Here is a 24,549-nt window from a genome sequence, read left to right as displayed (position 1 = left end):
TTTTCATAAGTTGAAAGAATTCAAAAAGCTTGCTTATCATTCTTAGACTGCATTTAGGAGTTGTATCATACATCACGTGGTGATCCATAAAGGCAAACTGCTAAGCAAGATCAACCTAAAAAGAACTGAATTTATCTAACAACGCTTTGAAACATAACGAAACACAGTAGAGGTCTAGGTAGAGACGTGAACCGGCGTCGTTAAACATAGTGACTGTCGATCTCTACGAAGGTGGGTGATTCCTCCTGAGGGACGATAGCACTAATACGGACTTGTGCCCCCGCGTACCGTCGCGTATATTGGGGGACCCCTATAGGAACAAAGCCTTTATCCATAGGAAACCGTGTCGGCCGCCCTACTGATCGCGATGCAGTGAACACAGCATTCACGAAGATCGACCACTCGTACCGTAAAACGTATTCTGTGGTTTCGCGAAAGGTTTGGCACACCCTTGCATAGAACTCCAGAATAGTTTCTTTTGGCCTTTTTCAAACTCTATAACTGAAAAAGTCCATCCGAGCATTTGTCACTTCGGGCTCGTTAATACATCGAAGGAGACTAGAGTCATCTTTAGCTTTTTCTCGACTCTTAAAAAGTGAAAAAGCAAGTTGTGTCTAAAGCGTCGTCATATAAAATTCATCTTAAACGGAACATAATTACCCCTGATTCCTACGTTGATCTTAAGGTTGAGAACATGGAACACACCAGCAAAGGGATTCCACATGATGGGACCCCTAGCCCTTTCTCCTCTTGGGGAAAAGTTGGTGCGCCCCACATGGCCACATTGTCTCTTCCAGGGTTGACAATTGGCCTGCCAGTTTGGCTATTCTCAACCGCTGTAGTTCAGACCACCACGGCTCCTGAACAGTCGAGTCAAAAGTTAGACCAGTCTAGAGCTACCCTCCAGCCTTCCACTTCTTATGAGCCTTCCTCCGATCCTTCTTCTTCGAAAGGTCAAGCTGCCAAAAGCGCGGCTCCCATAGAAAAGAAGAAGGAAAAGAAGAAGAAATAAAAGAAGCAGAAGGAGCCAAAGGCGCCTGGGGGCAAGCAAAAGGTATCTAACGAAAACCCACACACAGCACGGACCGGGCCCAAATCGCTATGTGTCATATGTAGAGGAGACCACCTCCACCGTGATTGTCCCAGTATTCCCCGGATACTAAGGGACTGGTCCCCTCGTTTGCACGATTCGGAAGCGTCAACCTCTGACAACCAGGTTGAATGCTTACCGTCGACCAACGAAAGTGAAGGTCACAGACGACGAAGGGGAATGAGATTCCCCTGCGAACTGTGTGAAGGAAATCACACCCTTCGCCGTTGTCCCTTTTTAGACGAAGCAAAGAGAGTTTTGGAAGATCAACCGATGGCACCGTTGCTACTTCCTCCTGGATATCAAAAACTCGCGCCAAGTCCTTCGTTGGTTGAAAATACAGCTGCCCCGCTCATAGGGCCAGCTGAAGTGTCAGTCACTGAAAGTGAACCTACTGAATTCGGACCGGACGAAAGTCCAAAGGTCGAAACGGCAGTTGACCCGGTTCTCCCTTCAGAAGTTTCATCTTCAAATACCATAGTCACTGAGGATTCATCTTCAGTTGACACCCTCACCGAAGAGAGTAAGGATGACACCGTCCAGATTCTCTTCATCAACACCGATTCTGATGAACATCAGGGCAATGTGCCCACTCCTTTATCGCAGGAAGGAGCATCGTCAGGGTCATATCCGGCCGTATATTCGGTCCCACCACCAAGCAACCTAGTTGTGTCCTTTGATTGGAACCAACTAGGCAGACCCCGGTTTCCAGCCAGTATACCATTTAGAGTTATAGTCCAAATATACAAAATGGTGATGGCTGGAACTATCATTGATGAAGGGGCATCTGTGAGTATCCTGTCCTCTATTGCTTGGAAAGCACTGGGTTGCCCGGCGCTTTTGCCTAAGACAAGAAATCTCTCGGGTTTTGACAAAGGAACCAGTAGACCATTAGGGATTCTACCTAATGTGCCTATTACCTTGAAAGGGAAGGCTGTCAAGATGAATTTGATGGTCGTCTAAGGACCCTTGGATTATAACCGACTCCTTGGACGAGACTACATATATTGCATGGAAGCAATAGTCTCCTCACTCTTTCGAATAATGTGTTTTCCATACGAAGGAAGAATGGTCAAGCTCGTAGACCAGCTTTCACTTCCGGGATCACGCATCGCAAGTAGTCACATACCTATCCTGAATGGTCTATTTGATCAAGAAAGGTCTCTACCTCCGGTTCTTCTTCCTGATGAGTGCGAGTAATTCGGGAAAGGAAGGCCAGAACCCAGGGGGCATGCATCCTGGTCTGCTATGGAGGCAGAAAAAACCTTGGGTGTAAAGTAGAATTTCCGTGGGAGAATATGAGTAGTCCGTACCCCGTCCCCTCCTTCTTCTTCGTAAAACAGAAGAACCAGGAAGAGCTCTCATGTGGAAGAAGGGGCTGTTAGAATGGGGTTGTTCTGGAAAAAGATTCTTTTGTTAAAGTTAAGTGTGTGGCGGAGCATCGTCATTCACCTTTGTCTAGAAAAGTGGGCTCTGCCAAAGAAGGGGATCCGTTTGCGGCAGCAAGTAGTAACCATCTTTGGATAAAAGGCAAGCCTCACCCATTAAAACAAATGTTTTAGAGGATAAGTAGGGGCAGCCTCCAAAGAAAGGGATTCAATTGCTGCAACAAATTGTAACCATCTTTGTGTAACCTAATGATAGACATCGCCGAAGAAAGTTTATGTTTGAAAGGATTAGCAGAACGATCTTTGGGTAACCTGAAAGAGGTAAGCCTCACCTGTTGAAAACAAAGGTTTTTAACGAAAAAGTAGGGGCAACCTTGAAATTAGACTTACACCTGGGGGCATGCAAACCTCTTGGAATGCAAGCTCGGGCGGCTTTTTAGTTTTAGGTAGGACTAACCCCGCTAACCCGTAGATAAGCCGATACCTGGCTTTCACAAAGAGAGGATATGGAGCAATACGTAGGGAGATGAAGCTCTTCAAAAAATAGCGATCTTCCATGAGACCTTACTACTTTATGACTGGTAAAAACGAGCAGTTTTGGCAAAGTTCATGCTCGTTAAAAAATAAACGCAAGATCCGAGCAGTTTTAATGCGGAAATTCATGCTCGTTAAAAAATAAACATAAGCTTGTGAGCAGGCTTTCCCCAGAGTTCAAGCTCATTCAGAAAAAATGAACCGGTAAACAACCATTTGAGACCGTAAATTCATCAGCCATAAGAGCCTTGGTCGTGTTTGTGTACCGTCACCTCCACTTTTTGGCCGATCATTCACATCCACTTGATTGTTTACCTATTTTGAGGAACAGCTGCGAAGAGTGATCCCACCTAGCCATCCTTGTAATACTGCCGTGATTGGAAAATTCCAACCTGTACCTGGAATTTGCTGCTATCCCTGTTTATCACTCGTTCCTCAAAAGACGAGTCTTCTTTGAGCGCTTTTCACTGACTCGTAAAATATGAAAAGTTTGCCGAGTTTTGGCCTTCCAGCTCGTTAAAAGGACCGGAAGAGCTATCCCTCCTCTAGATTTTAATCTTTTTGGACCTGAGGGATTATTGCACAAAAAGATCGAGCGCTTGTCTAGTTCGGCTCGATAAAGATATCAAACATTCATCCCTTCTGTATTGTTTTATACTTTTTCGGACTTAAGGGATTAGATGACGAAAAAGGACCCCTGGAGTCCACTTTATGTACCCTTTTCAGACTCTCTAAAGATGAAAAGGACCGAGTTGTCTTTGTCGCTGGGCTCGTTAAAAATATTAGATAGCGACAAAACTTGTCTTTAGACGAGAACGAGTTTCCCTATCGTTAAGCTCGTTAAAACATAGCGATGGGCTTGCCTGAAGGGCAGGTTATAGAACAAGCATATGTTATCCTCCTCAAGCTTGACAAAAATAAAGAGGTACTGGTCAGAAATGACTGGGGAAAAATTGGGAAGAACCTCAAAGCTTAATGGTAGCAAGTTGCTCTTGAACATGACACTTTTGCCTCCGTAAATATCGGGTTGGGTTATTATCATTCACCGGTCCCTTCACCATGGTCTCGCCATACCATCCATACATGGGGTAATGCTACCGATCCATCACATCAGTGTCGTTATATGTTCAAGAGATGTCATTTAGAAAGTGTCAACCGGGTCCCATCCACTACCGTACATCATCTTTCATCCTTCCATGACCGCCACCCTGAATCATATTTCACAGATCGTTTTCACCATCATCACTAGCTCCGTTCCGTGTCACTGATGTGGGATTCATTAAGGCCCTCCTTTGACGGATCACTTCTTGTCGACATCAGCTCATTATCCAAGAAGTTGATCTAGGAACACCCCCTCAGTACTTTGAAGCTTGCATGCCTCATGGGCAAGTTTCTCACTCCCAGCGATAGGTATACATTAATGACCTTCGACCAGGATACTTTGCGTGGTGTTCGACGTCAGATCCTATATTCACACCACGTGAATTGTGCTGCAGTACCTTGAGGGTCATCATCATTATCGGTGATTCCTCTCGCGCTTGTTAACAGTTTACATTATTGACTGGTAATCAAGCGATGTCTTTCCATGTTCGACTTCAAGAAATTCTCACATGGATCGACTTGTACTAGAGTGAAGATCGGACAAGTTTGAAGACCCCGGATCTAGTTTCATCCATCCGGGCTGCGATATATATTCAGGAGATAAAAACATAGACATGTGCAGCAGATGATCATCCTACTAAAAGGATGATAATTGAAAGCAGAGAATTATCAGTCTATTATCAGATGATCGTCTGTTTATGTACAACAAATGTATTTATAAAGCTGAGCATGGGAAATGCCCGCATCAGCTAGATCATGAAAAGAAAGTATGAAAAGATAATGTATTGTATTGTATTTTGTTACAGGTCACCTCCCGATGATTGAATGAACTTCGGATCCTCCTAATAAAGCATTTCACCCGATAAACGACCTCATACTTTAGGGGGCAACTGTTATAGACATTTTTGTGCCTTACAACATAGAGCATGAAATGTCAATAATCTAAGGGATCCAAAGTCCCTAAACATGTTGTTATTACCCTTAGAGGAACAAGGTCAGCAAATCACAGCACTGCAAATCAGTTCTCCACTGAAAAACACTCAAAAACAGGTCAGTTTTGGATCAAAGTAGCTGCTCCACTAAGCATCTGCGCTGAATGTCAAAAGCTCTATGGTGTACCTGCGCTGCATAGCAAGTGCAACAAAGGCTACCTGCGCTGGGCGTACTTTGACATGTGGAGGAATCTTTTTCTCAATGTGCCAGTGCCCAGGAAGCTTCCAAAAAGACACTTGATCATAAGATTCGCCTAATGATGAGTTAAGAGCTTCTAAAACTCCAAGAGGAAGGTGGAAACTCCGAGTGAAGAGCTGAAGAAAAACTGGAGTTGAAGAGGACAACAAGTCACACATCAAGCTGACTTATCTTCACTCCAAAACTCTATATAAGGATCTCATTCATCCCATGAGATCTGGAGGGCGGAATTTAGTGCAAAGGATTGCTGTTGGTTTATAGTTGTGAGCATTGGGTGATTGCTTGAGGGAGGTGAAGAAGAGATCTCTCTCCGTCGGGAAGGTGATGCTGGATTGGACCTCTCATGGTTGTATCACCGCCTGAACCTTACTTCCATATATTAATAAAGCATTTGAGGTTCTTCTATTCGCATGTGTTTCAATGGTGTATTGTCTTACTTGCGTCTTTGATTTATGCTAATCCTTGAATCGATTATGAATGCATGCCTCTTGTAGTTTCCTTTTCTTGTCTTATTTGCAGGATCTCGTGTAGTTGGGCCCGTGAAAAGACTTGGATCTGGGAACAAGCGGCAAACAAAGGAGATTGGATCGACCATTTGCGCAAGACATCGGTAAGTGGATCTCTTCCTTCTATCTCTTGCATGTCATAAAGAAGAAACTTTAGATAGCTTTGCTTTCAGCTGTTGCTAAGGAACTGTCACCCTTAGAGTGGGTTAGGGTCATTCCGAGTTGGATACTTTCCCCCACAACACCTTGGTCTAACTTATTCACCTCCTTTATGGTGCAAGAGTTCTCTAGCAACAAAAACTATTAGTAGGTACTTTCTCCTATGGTCTATTTAGTGTGGTTTCTAAGTTATTTTTTTTGGCTCACCTATTGTTTGGCTTAGCATGGAGGCTTTGAATTAGTGGATTTTTCTTTGGTTCTCCTCGTCAAAATCTTTTATCTCTCCTAATATTTTCTTCATATGTGTCCTTTTACTAATTAAAATATTATAAATGTGTATGGAGGTTTCTTCATCTTCTCAACTTTTCACTCTTAGCCCTACATATCATTCACCATCATTAATTGTCTTCCCATTGTTTTTCCATCATTATCATCACATTTACCCCATGTTTGGTATCTATCTTACCTCTACTATAGAGCTTCCATCACCAATATGACCCACAAGTCTTGATCATCACCTCTCTCCACCACCTTCACCATCCCATCCACCCACAAATATTGCATCCATAGACCATTTAGTAGCCACCTTCTACCACCTACTTCCCACAAGCATTTTAACTACTATTATTCCATTTCTAGTGGTTTCTCCAGAGAGACTCCATGTAATCCCTTCACTAAAAACCAACAATGGTACTTCATTGTGTGCAAAAATATGCGTTTCTTTTGAGAAGGTTATGTAGTGGACTACTCCACCCTCAAGTGAATCACCATCATTGGGCTATAAACTCAATATGAGATCACCCATTGATGATTTATTTTCATTATAATGAATTGGGGTGAGTCTAGGAATTCTTTGTTTAAATTATATGCTCTAACTCTTATAACTATTAAAGAGTCGTATAGTAAATGTTAGGGGAAGGGGGGAGAAGATCACCTTGAGTGAGTTTTATGGGGTTGAATTATAAAGTATTAGTTTGTAAGTGTGCAATTTAATGTAGAAAAAAACTAATGAGAATGTTGTTTCTTTGTGCAGTCCTAAGAGAGAAGTAGCATACCCAAAAATAAAGAAAAGTTGAGTTTCTTCTTCTATTAAGAGGATAAATGTAGACTTCCACTATGCAAATGATGGTGGTGAAGGTAGAACTGGTCAAGGGACCTATTTTGTATACAAACCGTTATATTTTGCATACACACCATCACATGCCAAAAGATCATGTTTGGGCGTGAGATGTTGTTGGTATATTAAAATTATTTTCTAGACAGGCCACCACATGCCATACATCTATGTTTAGGCATGAGGTGCCATTTTGTTAAATATGTACATTTGACACATTTTTGAGTGGGTGTGTATTTGCCTATATTTTATGTATGTATGTATGAAATGATTTTTTTTTTTTTTAACTTGATGTTGAAGTGTTATATTGTTAGGTTGAATTTTCATCTATGTCATGATGATGTAATATCACCTATTGTGAAGTGAGCAATTTGACATGTTGTATTGTTGAAGGTGTTTGGATTGGGTTTTTGACGACATGTCAATTAGGCATATTCTTGATGGTAAAGTAATTGATGATTCCAAATAAATTGCAACAAGTTTCATCCCTTATGGCACACTTCTCCAAGCGCATACCAAATTTGAAAATCACTTTATTAAAATAATTTATGCAATATAATATACTTTTTGTCTTCAATTTGTATCTTAAATCACTTAATAATTTCAACCCTATGTAATATCAAATCAAAATGAATGAAAAATCTTAAAAATCACTTAATCATGAAGACAATGCAAGAAGAAAATCCAATTTGCAATTACAAAATTTTGGATAACAATATACTTTATTTATATGTAGAAGAAATGAAATACATGTGAACAAATTTATCACAAAATTAGTACAATATTGAGCTCTCCAAATCATAGCAAGGTAAAATCAATAAAACCCTAGCCACCATCAAAGATCAACAACAATATAGCATCAATAACAACAAGTTCTTCCTTGGCTTCAACAATATTTTAACACATTTCTCTTCACACTACAATTATTTTCTTCCTTAGGGTTTAAAAACCCTAGCCATGTTTCATCACACAAGTCCATGGAAATATTGTTATAGTCCTATTCTCCATATATACTTTTCCATCCTAGGGTTTGTATACTCAAATACTTGGCCTTAAACTCTTACATTAACATAAACAACAACATTTACAAGAGACATCATGAAAGATATAGCAACCAACTACTCTTCTAGGAAAGGCATCACACCATGCTCAGGACTCATCAATTTCATCTCACAATCATATTTCCCTAGCATCACATCCCAAATGAATAGGTATTAAAATCATTCAAGGAATTAGCTTCATTTTCGATGTCTTATACTAGGTTAGACAATATAGTAGTACAACAAGATCCACCATCGTCGTCATCATGGATCACACCAACTCCATGTTCATTGATACCATCTAGATGCATAGCATAAATGCTAGCATCACATGATTAAACCTAAAATTCACAAAAAAGAAACCTCTCCATGAAATGTACAAGACATCTCTCTATCTCTCTCTCTCTCATGTTTTCTTATTCTAGAGTATTCTCAGGCTACTTATTGCCATGCTACTAGGGTTTCCTCATGAACCTACCCTCTTTCTTCCTACAAGCTCTAAGACAATATGATGAATAGAATATAATGATGACACAATATACAAGAACTTTATTTTCCCTTTATATATAAATAGGTGAAGGGGGCTAACATAATAAGGACATAATTCCATACAAGTGAAACAACCTCCATGTATGATTCTCATTGGGATAAACAAGTGCCTCTAAGATGGTGCACTCTTTCACAAGTTATTCCAAAGCTTCCTCTTCCATGATTTCCTGTAAAAGTGTCCTCTTGCAAGACCATTCTCCTCTAACTATGCACCACATGTCCCCAATATTATTTATATTTGATTAATATATTTAGAACCACACTTGAGCACATTAAGAAGCCCCCGATTTGTATTGGGAAGATAAATTATTTTATTAAAAGTTTACCTTTTCTCATGGCATTTCCATTCACATCATAATGTTTTTTTCATGCACTACCTATATTTTTAAATAGCTATACATGTAAGATAAATTCTTAGGGTTAGGGTTGGCGAGTGATACACTTGTCATCCCTCCTATCTAATAGTGACACTACTAAATAAAGGGGGTTTTAAGACAATATTTGAGACAATTTTTGGGTAAATTATCTTGACTTGAGACAAAACAAAATTTGTGTATTATATTAAATATTGTATTTATTTGTGTATTATATTAAATATTGTATTTAAGAGAGTGTCTCAAATTATTGTCTTAAAAACTTGTCTAATATATAACACAAGCATTTTTGTCTCATAGGAGACAATTTAATCTTTGTCTCTAGAGAGACAACATTTGGGATTAAAGACATATTGTCTTTTATCTGAGACAATATATCCTTAATTCAGCTATTATCTCTCTAGAAATAAAAAAGATATATATTTAAAGATAATAAACTACAATATCATTTATTAATTCATGTTATGGCACGTGGAATCAAACCACCAACCTCCTACATATAAGGCTGTTGGCTTTGTGGGGCCTGACCCAGGTTCAGTGTTAGTTAGCCAAACAAATCCCTACACTACTGGCCCTTTCGGCATCAGACCGTGGAGCGCGGACCGAAGTCTCACCTGAAGCATTATGGGGGGATGTTAGAACCAAGTTTTCACACCCTCAGATGGTCGTGATGTCGATTTATACCCTCTATTCCTAATTTCGCACAGGTCGCTTAAGCCTTGGGGCTCTGTCAGTCTACCCTTTATTCTGCCCTTCAGTACCTCCGTGAAGGTGTACAATTGACCTTCATGTAGCCTTATCCCGCGATCCAGGTACTTTCAAGCTTCTATGACAACATATTGTATAGATTCCCAAGTTATCTTAAGTGTTTTACTTATCTTACTAAACAATCACAATTAGCGCCACATAAACTGATATTCTTACTTGCGTTCAATTAACCAACATAATCACATATATTCGTGCATCACATAAACATTGTAAATCAAACCCGAAATGCAATATAACCAGGTACAGTAACAGGAAATAACTACATAGAATTTGTAGAATACTTCTCTTTATTGATATCTTTAGTTTAATACAGACTTTATCCACCTTGTGCACACAGTTGTAGGGGTCCACACACTCAGCTACAGAATTCCACCCTAGGCCTATGCGCACTCAGCTACAGAGCCTCTACCTATGCTAAGACCCGAAATACTTAGACTTCTCTACCAAGACTCCAAACCTGTCTACTAACTACTTAGATCTTACTTACTTAGCTCCTTTTTATACAATCCCATGGTCCGTGAACCATGGGTGGATCTTTTCAACTGACTTTAAATTTTAAAAAATAAAGGTTGTCAACCCTTTATGACTCTTGACACCTTCACGCTCTGCGACCACAAAATGTGGAGACTTTACAACTTTATTACAAAATTTGTTCCAAAACATGGGCTTTTAGCCCCAAAATTGTCCTTGGGGGAACTCATTCCCAACAAAGGCAGAGGTGCTCTTCCATTCCCCTAACACCCTTTAAAGAATTATGTGAGGAGTTATGGTGTTATTGCAATCCAATAAGTTTCTCTTTTACTCCTAGGCTTTAGTAGTAGATACATTCCATAACAACTCATTGGACACTAGATGAATTGATAACACCAAGAAAGAGTACAAAATTGTACATTGATCCCATAATATTCATTAGATCTTGTTGTTTTCCTCTATAAAAGGACACTGAAGAATACTTAGAAAATATTGAGAGGTTTGTGCAAAAGATGTTTAGAGAACACAAAATTTACTCTACTCCAACAAAGAATGTAAAAAAGTTTTCAAGAGAACACATAAGGACTATAAGTTCACTTGGAAGACACATGTTATATAGATTCCTCAATATTCTAAGTGACTTTGTGGACTTCAAACTTGTAATATATAAATTAATCAATAATAGAGAAACAAAATGTCAAACTTCAAGTTTTGCAAACAAGTCTATATGTCTCTCAAGAGAGAGTCAAACCTCTTCATTCCAAGGTCCTATATGTCTTTGAAGGCAGAGTCCAACCTCTTCATTCCAAGGTCCCAAAAGATGGTCCCTAACCATAGTGTAACCATTGTAGTGAAGAAAACTACATGACATTATTGTTTGGATTCCTCTGATATGACCAAAAACATTGTAGGACTCTACATACTTTGCTGGAAAATTTAGATCCTGCTACTCAGGAGCTAGTGTGCTTAACTCTTTAATTAAAGCTTGATTCTATTTGAAAGCATAATAGAATAACAATCAAATAAGGTTTTAGAAAATTTTCAATCTCTTCTTTGGAGAAATTATATTATTGAAGATAGAGTAACAAAATTAGAGATGCATATTGACAAATGTCTTTCTCAAACAAGTTTATATAATTATGTGAGGCATACTCATAGAGTGTTTAATTTCTCTAGATTTCATCAAAATATACACCTCAACAACAATGGAACTCACTTGCAGGGCCCATTCCACTGGACTATATCCTTCTGTAACCTTTGTTTCTCCTCGCACAGATTATATTCAAATAGATATGAATCAAACAAGATCAGTATTTTATACCATGTATTGATAATGGAAATAAATAACTAAATATATTATAAAACATCGAACAAAAAATCACTCCTACCTTAAAATACTTAATGCATTTATGAGAATGAGGACCCAAAGGACCTGTATATATGATTTGGCCACCGCTTTTCAAGACTAATAATTACAGACCGACAAACTGAAAATTGAACAATTGGTGGTTTTGTGTAAACCTATCTTATTATAGCCCTTTGCACCACTTTCCTTTTGCTAATCCAATTAAAGGATCATTAAACATGCCTTTTGTTTCATATCGTGTGGATTGATCAATCAAAATGTTTGAATTCACGTCATCAAAAGCCTCAAAGATGTCAATGTCGGGTCAGTGGATGGAATAAATATTTTTTCAACTTGTATTGTCTGTGTTACTAACTATTTGCATAAATATCGCTGCAACATATGAATTTAGTCATGCATTTGGCATATATTAAGATTATAGAAGGATCGAAAACTATTTATAGTGTTATGGTAAGTATTTTCCTTTGATTTGTAAAAAGGGCTTGTCACACTAGGGAGTTCTATAAGAGAATATACCAAAGGAGTGAGCTACACAAGCTCAATGACTTCTTCCATAAAATTATGTAGTTATTGTAACAACAAAAATCTAAGAGTAAAATTTTCTTTCATAGTGCCATTAAAAAGCAAACATTTTCATACCAAAGCCCTGCATGAAAAGGGGAAATCTAGATAATCCTTTCTACTTTTATCTTCAACTTCAGAAGGATGATAGAGCCATGTAGAATACAAGAGTAATTTAAAGATTGATATTGGGAGGGTGGATATCATTTTGTTCACAATATATTGAGATGTAAGAAAATGTTTCTTGCTTCTTAGGGAATCTAGATATGTTTATATTCCCTTATATATAGCCCCCTATTTTTCTTCCAGCCAAGACATCCATTAGGGTATTTTTTCCAGCAATGCTAACTCCCATAAAGGTTGTAAGTAACCTTGGTGTGAAGGATCCACTTACATTGGAAGGGGGTTGTAGCCTGTCCTAAGTCAAGCCTATTCTTTTCATATCCTATTAGAAAATTAAACATTCATTCTAGATATTCCATTGAAAGAACCTAGGTTTGTCAAACAACTTTCAAATTACAAATTCAATTGAATGATTTGTAGATACACATAGCTGTGGCATGTCAACATAATAATTTATGTTCTCAAAATCCATCAACAATGGCTAGAAAGGAAGGAATGTTCCTTTCTTTTGTTGTGTGGTGACTTGAGTAACAATGACTTTTCCATCATTTGTAGAATTGTCTTAAGAGGTTACACTATCTCTCCTCTCTAATAGTTAAACATGACTGACAAAGCTATTAAATCTAAGAATAAATATCACGTATTTTTTTGCATACTTTCAAAGCTTTGGATGTCACCATGTTATAGAATTATATAGGTTGAAAATTTTGTAGTGCAATTGTTTCATTATTTCCTTCAAGCAAAAGAAAAATAGTGCTTTCAAGGCACAATCAAGAACAACACAGAGGCCTTTCTAACATATCTCATAGTTGTCTAAAACAAGTTGTTACAAAGAAGTTTTAGATTTAGTAAATTCATGTTTCTCATTTAATTCTCTATCAAATATTTTAATGAGTTACAATTAGCATCTTCTCCATTTACATCGTACTTTAATATGTGAGAAGCATATTGAATATTCACTACTAGAGTATTTGTGGAGACCTCAACTTAACACCATACTTTGTTTGTGATTCCAGTTGAACAAAAAAATGTTTGCTTGATTGGTTGATTTATCTAGTTTTGTTTGATTTCTTTTTTTGAATAACCTCTTCAAATATAATAGCCTGTAATTGTCATAAAGTTGTAATTGGAGGATGTTTTATTATATCTCACACTTAGTATAATTTGAGGTGAGAGAAATAGTAGCCCAAACGCAACCATATAATGGAATGGCAGACTTATACTTGAGGCACGGTAAAGCAACAATGTACAAAATGTTGAAAAGTACAACCTAATCATTGGTCCAATGCCAATCCAATAAAATTTAGATTAAAAAACTAATCCACTAGATTATAGGGTAGCACATCCAAGTTTTTCATTGGATTTTTTAAGATGAAATATTTAGAGGAAAGGAATTATTCAATATTTCTTTCTTGGGATTATAATTATAGGACACTATATCAGGACATGATAACACTTACTTTGTCCCATCTGTGACCCTGAGTTTCATTCATCACAATTTCATTTTTGGCATAGGACATCAGTGAGCACCAATATACCCAAATCCACCAGCTAGGTATGTTATATGTTCCAAAAACATGAATAAAGTGAAGCATTTCTTGTAACCCTAGTTCTTTTAGTAAAAAAGCTCAAGATTGATATAATATATATTTATTTGGAGCAAGTAATTATCTTTTTATATACTATAATGTGAAATACCTCTTGATACCACAAATCCTTCAAGAAAAAACACAATGAGCAAAGTGAATGATCCAAATGTTCCTCAAGCAATCATGTTTTGACCTAATGAGGTTATGAATTTAAAGTACCAACAACATATGGTGCATCACAAAAAGGAGGAAGAATTGTTTAAATAAACTACAATAATCAAGGCAATCTCCTTGATTATCCATTGAATATTTTAGTTTTCTCACAACTAAAACAATCTTGACATGCCTACTTTAATATTCATTTTCATAGGGCCGATTTGGTGAAGGAAGATGCTACATTTTGTTCATGTTCTTCTCTCTACTCATACATTAGTAAAACATAGGCCAAATATATAAAGACAGAATTTCACATAAAAGTGATTTGAAGTGTTATTTTAATTTCAAGTTCCGCAAGAAAATTTCAATATCTATAATTAAACCAGTTCATCTCTTCTGATGTCCTGTAACCCTCTCTAATTGGGAAATCGATGAAGAGATAATAAAATGTAAACTAGATTTTGTAATTTTGATTCATTAGGTAGGTTGATAATATTTTACAACAACTTTAAATAATGCAAACAATGAGCATGGTACAAAACGATTATACATAGAAAAAATGGCTTGGTAGTTTTAAGATTGAGCACTACTACATAAAGGGGGGGTTTGAGACAATTTTTGGGTAAATTCTCTTAACTTGAGACAAAAAAAACTTGTGTATCTAAAAAATTGCTGTCTTAAAAATTATTGTCTTAAAGATTATTGTCTTAAAAATATTGTCTTAAAAAATTGTCTCTATAAAGACAATATATAACACAATCATTATTGTCTCTTAGGAGACGATTTCATTTTTTTCTCTCTAGAGACAACACTCGAGACAATATGTCTTTAATACTAGCTATTGTCTCTCTAGAGACAATAATTTTTTTATTTAAAGATCACTTTTGTCTATCTAGTTACAATATAAAACAATGAATCGAGAAATATCTCACCATTGAAATAAATCGATATAAAAAAAAATTAATTAAAAATAAACTACAAAATAGTTGATTAATTCATGTTAGCACACAGTGGAGTCGAATTACCAACCTCATGCTTGTAAGGCAGATGCTCTTCCATTGAGCTAGCACACTTTAAAGAATTACGTGAAGAGTTATGGCAATCCTGAAAACTACATTTATAGCCATTGATTTAAAAAAAAAAATCTGACACATGATCTATAATCTTTATAAAAACTATAATCATGCAAACCATATTTTTAACTTACTAAAACTAGCAATTTCCCCAAAAGGTGCAAAGAGAGGCGGATTATATCTCTAGAAAAAAATTCCAAAATCTTATATTAGTATACAATTAAATGTTCATGTATACACGCTATCTTGCTACAGTGGCATATCCCTGTGTTGGGATTTCATTCCATGTTAAGACTTCTTTTTCTTCATCTTCTTCTCCACACATGTATGTGTCTATTATTGTGTATATGCACCCATATAAAATTCTATAACAAAATGTCTTGATTTCCAAACGTAAAACAAACAAAATTATGATTTGTGAATCCACAATCTATGATTGATTCATTATCAAAGAAAAATAAATGAAATGGAGTGGATATATTCTCTTGCACCTTTGTAATCAGTTCTCCCTATTTAAAAGTTAATAGACATGGAATATGCTTTTCCTTTGAATTTTAAGTTGGATAGATTCATGGCTCCATCCTAACTCCACAATTATTCAGGGCCCTCTATGGTGTAGAAGTTCCACACTAGCCATTGTTTATGACAGTGAAGAGTATTGATGACTGAGAACATGTGCTAAAAATGTCATCTATGTTGCTACTAAATGCAAAGATATATCATGATAATGAAAAAAACAACAAGTTTCTTATTAAACAAGTGAATGTTGATTATAAAAAGGAGAGGATGACATAATGGAAGATAAACTACTCTTCAGTAACCAGTGCCAAGAAACCATGGCGCACACTCAACAAAATAGATAAGCATAACATGTGAAAATTTGCAAACTATGAACTCTAAAGAAAAAGGTCAAAGAACTGATTACCACAATTGATCCAATAGGATCTATCCACCAATACAGAGTACTTGCAAGAATAGAAACAATTAGACCAATTGTGTTGGTGACCACATCAAAGAAATGATCTTGAGCATATGCCTCACAATCTCATTAGTAAAACTTTGACAAAACATTATGAGGTACAAATTCACAAAATTAAATAAAACCATAATTCCAACCACCCAATGCCATTTGTCACCTTCTAAAGATAAACCATCCTCCCATGGAAATGTGGAAATAGAGTTGACAAAAGTTAATTCCTTGTATGAAAATTGGAAAAATAATCTGTCTCTCAAAATACAATACACAAAATTCTGACCATAAGGTACATGATAGAGCAATCAACAATATGATATGAATCATGGAGAAGAAAATCCATGGCTAATATGCACAAAAAGCAAAAAAGAGTATGTAAAATGATTTATTAAAAACAAAACTGTAAGACTTAGCATACAAGTAGGTCCCGAGAAAGGTGCATGTTTTTTTGGTGGTTGGGTGTTCCAAGTGTATGCTTCTTTTTAATCTATATTCATAAGACTAGCATTTGTAAATAAAGGGGTACTTGCAAGAGTTGATGTCAAGATAGGAGGGTTTATACTAATGGCCATACAAGAAAACAAGTTAGAAAGATTTTAATCTATATTTGAAAAATAGAAAGCAATTCTGCTAGATATTAGAGAATTCATAAAACCATAAATACAGGCTTTGCAAACTTAGTTTTCCTATGAGAGATTATAGAAAATTCAAATGTAAAAATAGTAGAAACCATGACTAGTTCTTTTTAATTTAAAAATATTATTTACTTTTCCCTCTGTAATCAGAACCTTTATCTATATGGTTACTTTTCTCTAGGTTCCCTAGAATTAATTTATCTTATTCAGATTGCAATCTTCAAATTCTTTGGAGCAGCCCATCATTTTACAATTTAGAATTAAATAATTTCTATAACTTATTAAAATATTGTAGTTTATAATCATTACACATATATTTATTCATTAATTCTTGTACCTTTTCTATAAATAACAGTCAATAATAATGAGAGTCTACCACATACTTATCTATTCTTCTCCTAGGAATATAATAAGAGTTATCTTGGTCGTGCCAATGATAAGCTTATTTCTTTTTCTTCTCAACCAACTACCCCTAAGTGTCCTCCTTCCTATCAGAGAAATACAATTTTTTATTCCTTTATTAGGAACTATTCCTCTTAAACCCCTAAGAGCAACATTATGCTTTCTTCTTGAGCTCCAAACAAGTGGCCAAAATAAAGGACACATTCTTCTTTTGTTTCTTTCCTCTTCTTGGGCATAACTAATTCCAAGCTTTTCCCTGACTATTAGGAGTTAAGTGAAAGAAGAGAATACCATGAGTAAGCCATAAATTAACTAGGGGTGTCACATAACCAAAGTTACTTAATTGTAGATAATTCATATTAGTTTATTTATCTATTTATTATAAAATTGATATAAAACTATGTTATCTAATGGACATTGAAATATCTTATTTATGGATATCTATAATATATTTTTTACTAATAATATATTTTTATCTTAAAACAACTAAAATGCCTTAGTGGTTTTGAGGGCTTAAATACCCCTAGGTAAACTTGCCAATTGTCTCATACAAAAAATATAATTTTATATTATATTTTAAATCACATAAAAAAATACACCCATTTAGATATTTAAAAATATCACACACATATATTTTCTCTAAATATAACTCATATATATTTTGTTAAATAAAAATATAACTCTTACTTCAAATTATGATACAATATGATAATATTATATTACATTACAAACCATATTCCAAAATAAACATATATCTAAATAATTAATAGAATAAACATCCAAATATAATTAAACTAAAATTAATTATTATAATATTTATATATTTTTACTTTAATATTATAATTTTTCCCAATATAACTCTCCTTTATGATTTCATAAATGAAAATTAAGATGGAAATTAAAATATTTTATAAATAATAAACATTGATTTTTTTTTTTTTTGTAATTACTATTTTTAGATTTATTCTTATAAAGTATTTTCCTATAATTTTTAAATGTAAATTTCCTTGCAACATTTAAACCACTACCTCTAGAAGAAATAAAATTTCAAGGTTCAAAATTTTTTCATGTTTCAAGATTTAATTTAATCCCCAATATTTCATGTACAACATCATGTTTGAATTTATGTGATATGCTTTCTTTGTATTCCCCATTATTTCTTCTTATTCTTTCTTCCTATGTTTAACTCGTGGAATAATATCATATTTAATTCCTATAACTTAGGCTTGTTGTAGCGGCTACAACCACCCTCCAAAATTTTTCCTTAGCCTATTTTGGAGCCTCCATACAAACCTTACACAACAATTTTTCTTGCTTCGTCAAGTACTCAAGCTTCAAGTGTTTTCCTCGCACAAAGGAAACCTGTCGATCATAGTTGATCCATCCCCCTCATAGGCTACTCACACAGACTTGGTCCAGCTACAGGCTGAGAAACTTCCCTTAGAAAATTGTGCATTTTTGGAGGGAAACCAACCTTCCCTCTAGAAATTGCGTAATCCTCTCTGACAGCCTACTAGGCTCCAGGATTGCACAATCCTGCCAACCAACCCTCCCAACAAGATTTGCACAAATTTTTCTAGCAACAGACTGTTCAACCCAAGATTTGGTTAAATCTAGGCAGTAGTTAGCTGCTCTACCTAGAAATCACACAAATCACCTGGGTAACCAGCCCAACTCCCAACCAAAAATGCACATTTTTCTCCAACATTCAGGAAGTCTCTTTCATGTGCAATTGAGTTAACTAGTTCCCTCCAGGACTGAGCAAAAAAAACTTGCATGCATGGGCTGCTTCTCCCAAGGCAACATGTAGCGACATCCCTTGTTTCAGGGATCTATGTTTAGCAGTTGGAGGGTACATGCAATGAGAAATTTTGAAACCTCCGACCAAGTGTTGCTTCCCCTATATTTGTGGCATTCGTGTCACAACCTTGATGTTATCAAAATTCATGAACCAAACGCTGCAGATCTCATTCCTCACATCAACCTTACTGCTCTAACATCCCACATCACATCTAGGAGTAGTCAGCATAATCAACTCAACTGTTTTGGGGTAAGTCTGCTTCTCGTGCCTTGTGCTGCATTTCTGTCTCTTTTTGTGTTTTCACTTGTAGGAGTACTGTTTGCTTGATTTATTTGAATGCTTGTTGTCATTTACATATATACTAGCTTGTCCTGGCTTTGTTTCAGTTTTCGTTGCTATCTCACTGCTTTCGCATGCATGAAACTGTTTTGCATGGACGTTCGCCCAACTGGTGAACTACCTCACATGCATGTTGATATGTTTGTTGAACCTTTCATTCATGTTTTTCATGCATTTTCAATCACTTTTGATATCACTTAATGTCACCATGAATTCACTAACTTACTTGCTTTCAGTGGCCCGTCAGTGAGTCAGGCCAACATTGGCCCGAGCTTTGCCTTCACCAAGGCTACATTACGCAATCTGGGAAAGGAAGGCTCACCTTCCTCTCCAGATTTACGCATTCTTGCCCAACACTAGCCTCTAGGACTATTTTGCGCATTTATGGAGGACAATGGCTGCTTGGCCCAAGAAATTGTGGATATCTGTCCCTAGGCCAACAGTCCTTCCCAACTGGAATTTTACATTGCACAATCCTAGTAGTCAATAGGACTGGAATATGCATTGCACAGTTCCAGCAGTCAGATAGTCTCCCAGGAGCCCAGACTATGCCTTGAGCTGTATTGGTAGTCAGTCTCTCAACCTCTCGACCGAAATTGCGCAACCTTCATGATCATTCACCCGAGTATGTTGCAAGTCAGTTCTCATGTTCATTTGGTTTTTGACTGATAGATTGCTTGCTATGAGTGTTGCCATGTCTCCAGGCTTCGTAGGTGTTCATTTTCCTCTCAACAGTACAAGGTACAATGGTTTCCAGGAGAGTAGAGATGATGATACCATTTAGAGCATGCTTGGGGATGCAGTCGATCAAGTGTTTATGAGATTGCCTACTCACGAAGACATCAAGCTGTTTGTAGACAAGGACATCAAGAGACAACACAATGAGAAACATCATGAAAAATAGCTGAAGACAACATACAAAATGCAACAAATGGAAGAGGAGGGTTGTTGACAACATGAAGGCAGAGCAAGGTTGTAAGCTCAAGTAGGTCCATTGATGATGAAAGAAACTTTGGAGACTCCAGCTATGGAGTGATGGCGTGACATGAAGATCGCACGAAGGCAAAAGATATAACAAATAAGGAGTTTCATGTGCTAAAGTAGCAACTCAGGAAGAACATGGCGTTGCATAGACAAACGAATGGTTGTAGTAGGATTAGGAACAACAGTGGATGCAACGTGCCCTCACTGATGAAACTGTGCCTGGATAAGTTAAAGATCCATCCCAGTAGCTAACACAGAGAAAACATGGTGAGAATTGTGGATGATCACATGAAAGGGATTCAACATCATGCATGTCATTGTGCACACGCATGCAATCCAACCCATTCAACACACTCACGAAGGTGAAGACAAGAAGCAAGTCCAATTGTAGCCGAATGGGTACTTCGGCAAGTTGATGCACATGACCACTAGCACACACTTGAATATCAACATAGACACTATGCATTAGTGTGCTGCCAGTTTAGCCACACCCAAGAAGACCATGGGCATGTTAGCAGTTGAGTTGGATGAAGGGGTCGAACCAATGCACCAGTTGCAATGAAAGCAAGAGTTCACTTCAGCAAGATGTCACCATGAGGTGAATGTACACCATCACATACAACCGAGCTTGGCATCAGCTCACCAGCTTCACCGTCACAAGCATGTCAAAGAGTTGGTCTCACCACAATGGACCGAGTGTCAGTGATGTCTTGCAAGGCTTGCTCAAGCCATGTTGTCTCACATGGGTACATATGCATTGTAATGTTGAGTCATGTCAAGTGTAAGTCAAGTGTCAACAGTTGGGTGTAACTGTCATAGAGTAGGTGAAGAGTCATGAGGGTAGTTGAACTATCACAAAGGGGAATGTCAAGGGTCACCCCACCCTTTGCTATAAATAGTTCCTCATAACTCATTGTAGGGGCTTTTGGTCAACCAAGCTTCTACTAAGACTATTTTGAAGAAGGCTTGGATAGTATTGTAATGCGCCTTAGCTTCTCCACTGCATGGAGCTAGTACATCTCTTTGGAGGAGAAGGCGGATGTGGCTATAACATTCCACTGTTGGGACTAGTAGGTTTACATGGATGTATTGTATGGTTGTGACTTACACTTCTTTATATAATAATAGACAACACATTTTCATGCATATGTTGTTATTGTAGTTGGACTGCTCTGGTTTCTTTAATGATAGGTGTTGTTTAACTTACGTACTTGTGTATGAACTGATTCACATGCAATTTTAGGTTTTAACCTTGTACAAAAATTACCCACATACGAATTCTAAAACACAGAAAATAAACAATGCGAGAGCATAACACATAAAACACATATACACAGAGATTTTCCCTTGGATCCCAAAACCGGGACTACCAACTTGATTTTTCATTATTTTCCTTTCAATGTTATAATACATATTTGTACATGTCGAAGCATCCAATACCATGGACCAAAAACCATTGCGTCCAAAAAACATGTGTGAAAATCATGCACAAAACCATAGGTGGGTCCGCCCAACCTAACATAGGGTCCAAAACCAAAATTTTCTAGGGCGCTGCCCTAGACCCCATAAAGTGGGGTTACTGGTATGCCTCAAACCCCCTATGACCCCTCCCCACTACACAATCGGCACAACAAATGGGGGCTCCACCCCCCTTCTAACCCCCCGGTTAACTAGGTGGGCTAGTCGTGGAAAGAATATAACACAACCCAACATTCTCCCACTAGTTGTTTTCTTTCCATAGGGGACCACAAGAGAGCTTAGTCATTTTTCCAACCCTGAAACACCCATTGTCTTTATACACCAAGAGAACTTCTTAGAGCTCACAGATTTTGTCAATGCATCTGTAGTATTCTTCAAAGTGTCCATATTTACCAGCAACACCTTTTTGTCTTCTATCATATCCCTCACAAAGTGATACTGAACATCAACGTGATTTGTCTTTAAATGATAAGCAAGGTTCTTTGCCAAGAAAATTGCAATTTGGGTCTCACAGTCTATCCTTATAGCTCCTTGTACTAACCCACTTGAACACAATCTTTGCAACCAAACTGATTCCTTTCTTACATGAGTGGCTGCCATGTATTCTGCCTCTATAGTTGATAGTGCCACTACAGATTGTTTCTTACTCATCCAACTGATTGCACCTCCAAATAGGTTAAACACATACGCACTTGTAGATCTTCTCTGATCCAAATCTCCAGCCCAATCTGCATCAACAAAGCCATGGATATCCAAAACTCTGTCCAATCCTGGTCTTCCTTGGTAGCACAAACCACAATCACTAGTGCCACACAAATACCTGAAAACTCACTTCACTATTGTCCAATGCTCCTTCCCTGGTTTTGACATAAACCTGCTCAATACTCCCACTGCATGCGTAATGTCTGGTCTAGTACAGACCATTGCATACATCAGGCTACCGATTGCACTTACATATGGAACATGGGACATATCCTCTTCCTCTTCTTGTGTCTTGGGACATTGTTCAGCAGATAACTTTACACCTACAGGAATAGGAACCTTCACCGATTTACTATCTTGCATATTAAACCTCTGTAGTATTGTCTCGACATACTTCCTCTAGTTTAACTAGGGCTTCCTCTTTGCCTAATCTCTTTTATTTTCCATGTCCAAAATATAGTTTGCAGCACCAAGATCTTTCATGTCGAATTTGGAGGACAATTGGGTCTTCAAATCTTGGATAATTTCTTTGTCATTTCCAACCAGCAACATATCATCGACATAGAAGACTAGATAAATAACACGGTCACCAATTAATTTAAAATATAGACAATGATCTGCTTTGCTTCTGGTGAAGCTAAGTCCCCGTATAAATGTATCAAATTTTTGATACCATATCCTTGGTGAATGTTTTAACCCATACAGAGACTTCTTTAACTTGCATACCAATTCTTTCTTACCCTTCATCGCAAAGCCTTTAGGTTGCTTCATGTAGATCTCCTATTCCAAATCCTGTGAATAAATGCTATCTTCACATCCATCTGTTCTACCTCAAAATCAAAAGCAGCAACAACAGATAAAAGGACCTAATAGAAGTTACCTTGGCAACAGGAGAAAAAATATCACCAAAATCAATTCTCGGCACCTGGGAATAACCTTTTGCTACCAACTGAGCTGTGTATTTCTTCACCTTTCCTTCTGCATTTGTCTTCTTCTTGAACACCCATTTGCTTCCAATGGGTTTCCTTCTAGCCGGCAACTCCACCAGATCCCAAGCCTCATTTTTGTGCAAAGATGCCATTTCATCAACCATGGCCTCTTTCCAGAGTTTTCCATTGTCCGAATCTACTAAATCCTTCACAGTTCTGGGATCATCATCAGTAATAGATAAAGAAAACTTGGAATAGAAAGCAGATGGACTATACCTTTCTAGCTACCTTCTTTCTTGAACTAATCTTCTTACACCCAGAGTTTGTGGCTCTTCATCTTCTGATTCCTCCTCTATTGTAGAGTCTGATTCTTCCAGTCTGATTCTTCCTCCTTTAGATCAAACTCTATCTTCTCAGGTTCCTTTGGTTGGACTTCATGTTTAATAACATATTTTACCTCTCTGAACACCACATCTCAGCTATACACAACCTTCCGTGTAACTGTGTTCCAAATATTATAACTCTTTAAACCATCCTTATACCCAATAAAGATGCACTTTTCAGATTTACTATCCAACTTGGTTCATTTCTCCTTTGGAACATGTACATATGCATCACATCCAAATACCCTCAGATGTGAAAGAGAGGGTTTCTTACCAGTACATACCTCTTGTGGAGTCTTATCCTCCAACGCTGATGAAGCTGACATGTTAACCAGGTAACATGCATTATCCACTGCCTCTGCCTAGAATTCCTGTCCTAACCCAACACCACTGAGCATGCTTCTTGCAGTTTCCATCAACGTCTTATTCATTCTTTTTGCAACTCCATTTTTTTGAGGTGTATATGGAGTAGTATTTTGTCGTGCTATACCACACTTTTTACAGAATTCTTCAAATTCCTTGCTGTAAAACTCTCCACCATTATCTGTCCCCAGAACCATTATCTTCTTCTCTGTCTGATTTTCCACGAGAGCTTTAAATTCTTTAAACCTGTCAAAGACTTCATATTTCTTCTTAAGGAAATATATCCATGTATTCCTTGAGAAGTCATCTATGAATGATACATAGTACATATACTTACCCAGTGATGGAACCTTCACAGGTCCAAACACATCACTGTGCATGAGCTCTAATATCTGTTTCGTCCTCT

This window comes from Pinus tabuliformis, chromosome J (assembly GCF_031772625.1).
Source record: "Pinus tabuliformis cultivar Carrire ecotype Pingquan chromosome J, CPIR1, whole genome shotgun sequence".
NCBI lineage: Eukaryota > Viridiplantae > Streptophyta > Pinopsida > Pinales > Pinaceae > Pinus > Pinus tabuliformis.
Note: the sequence above shows the minus strand (reverse complement) of the source record.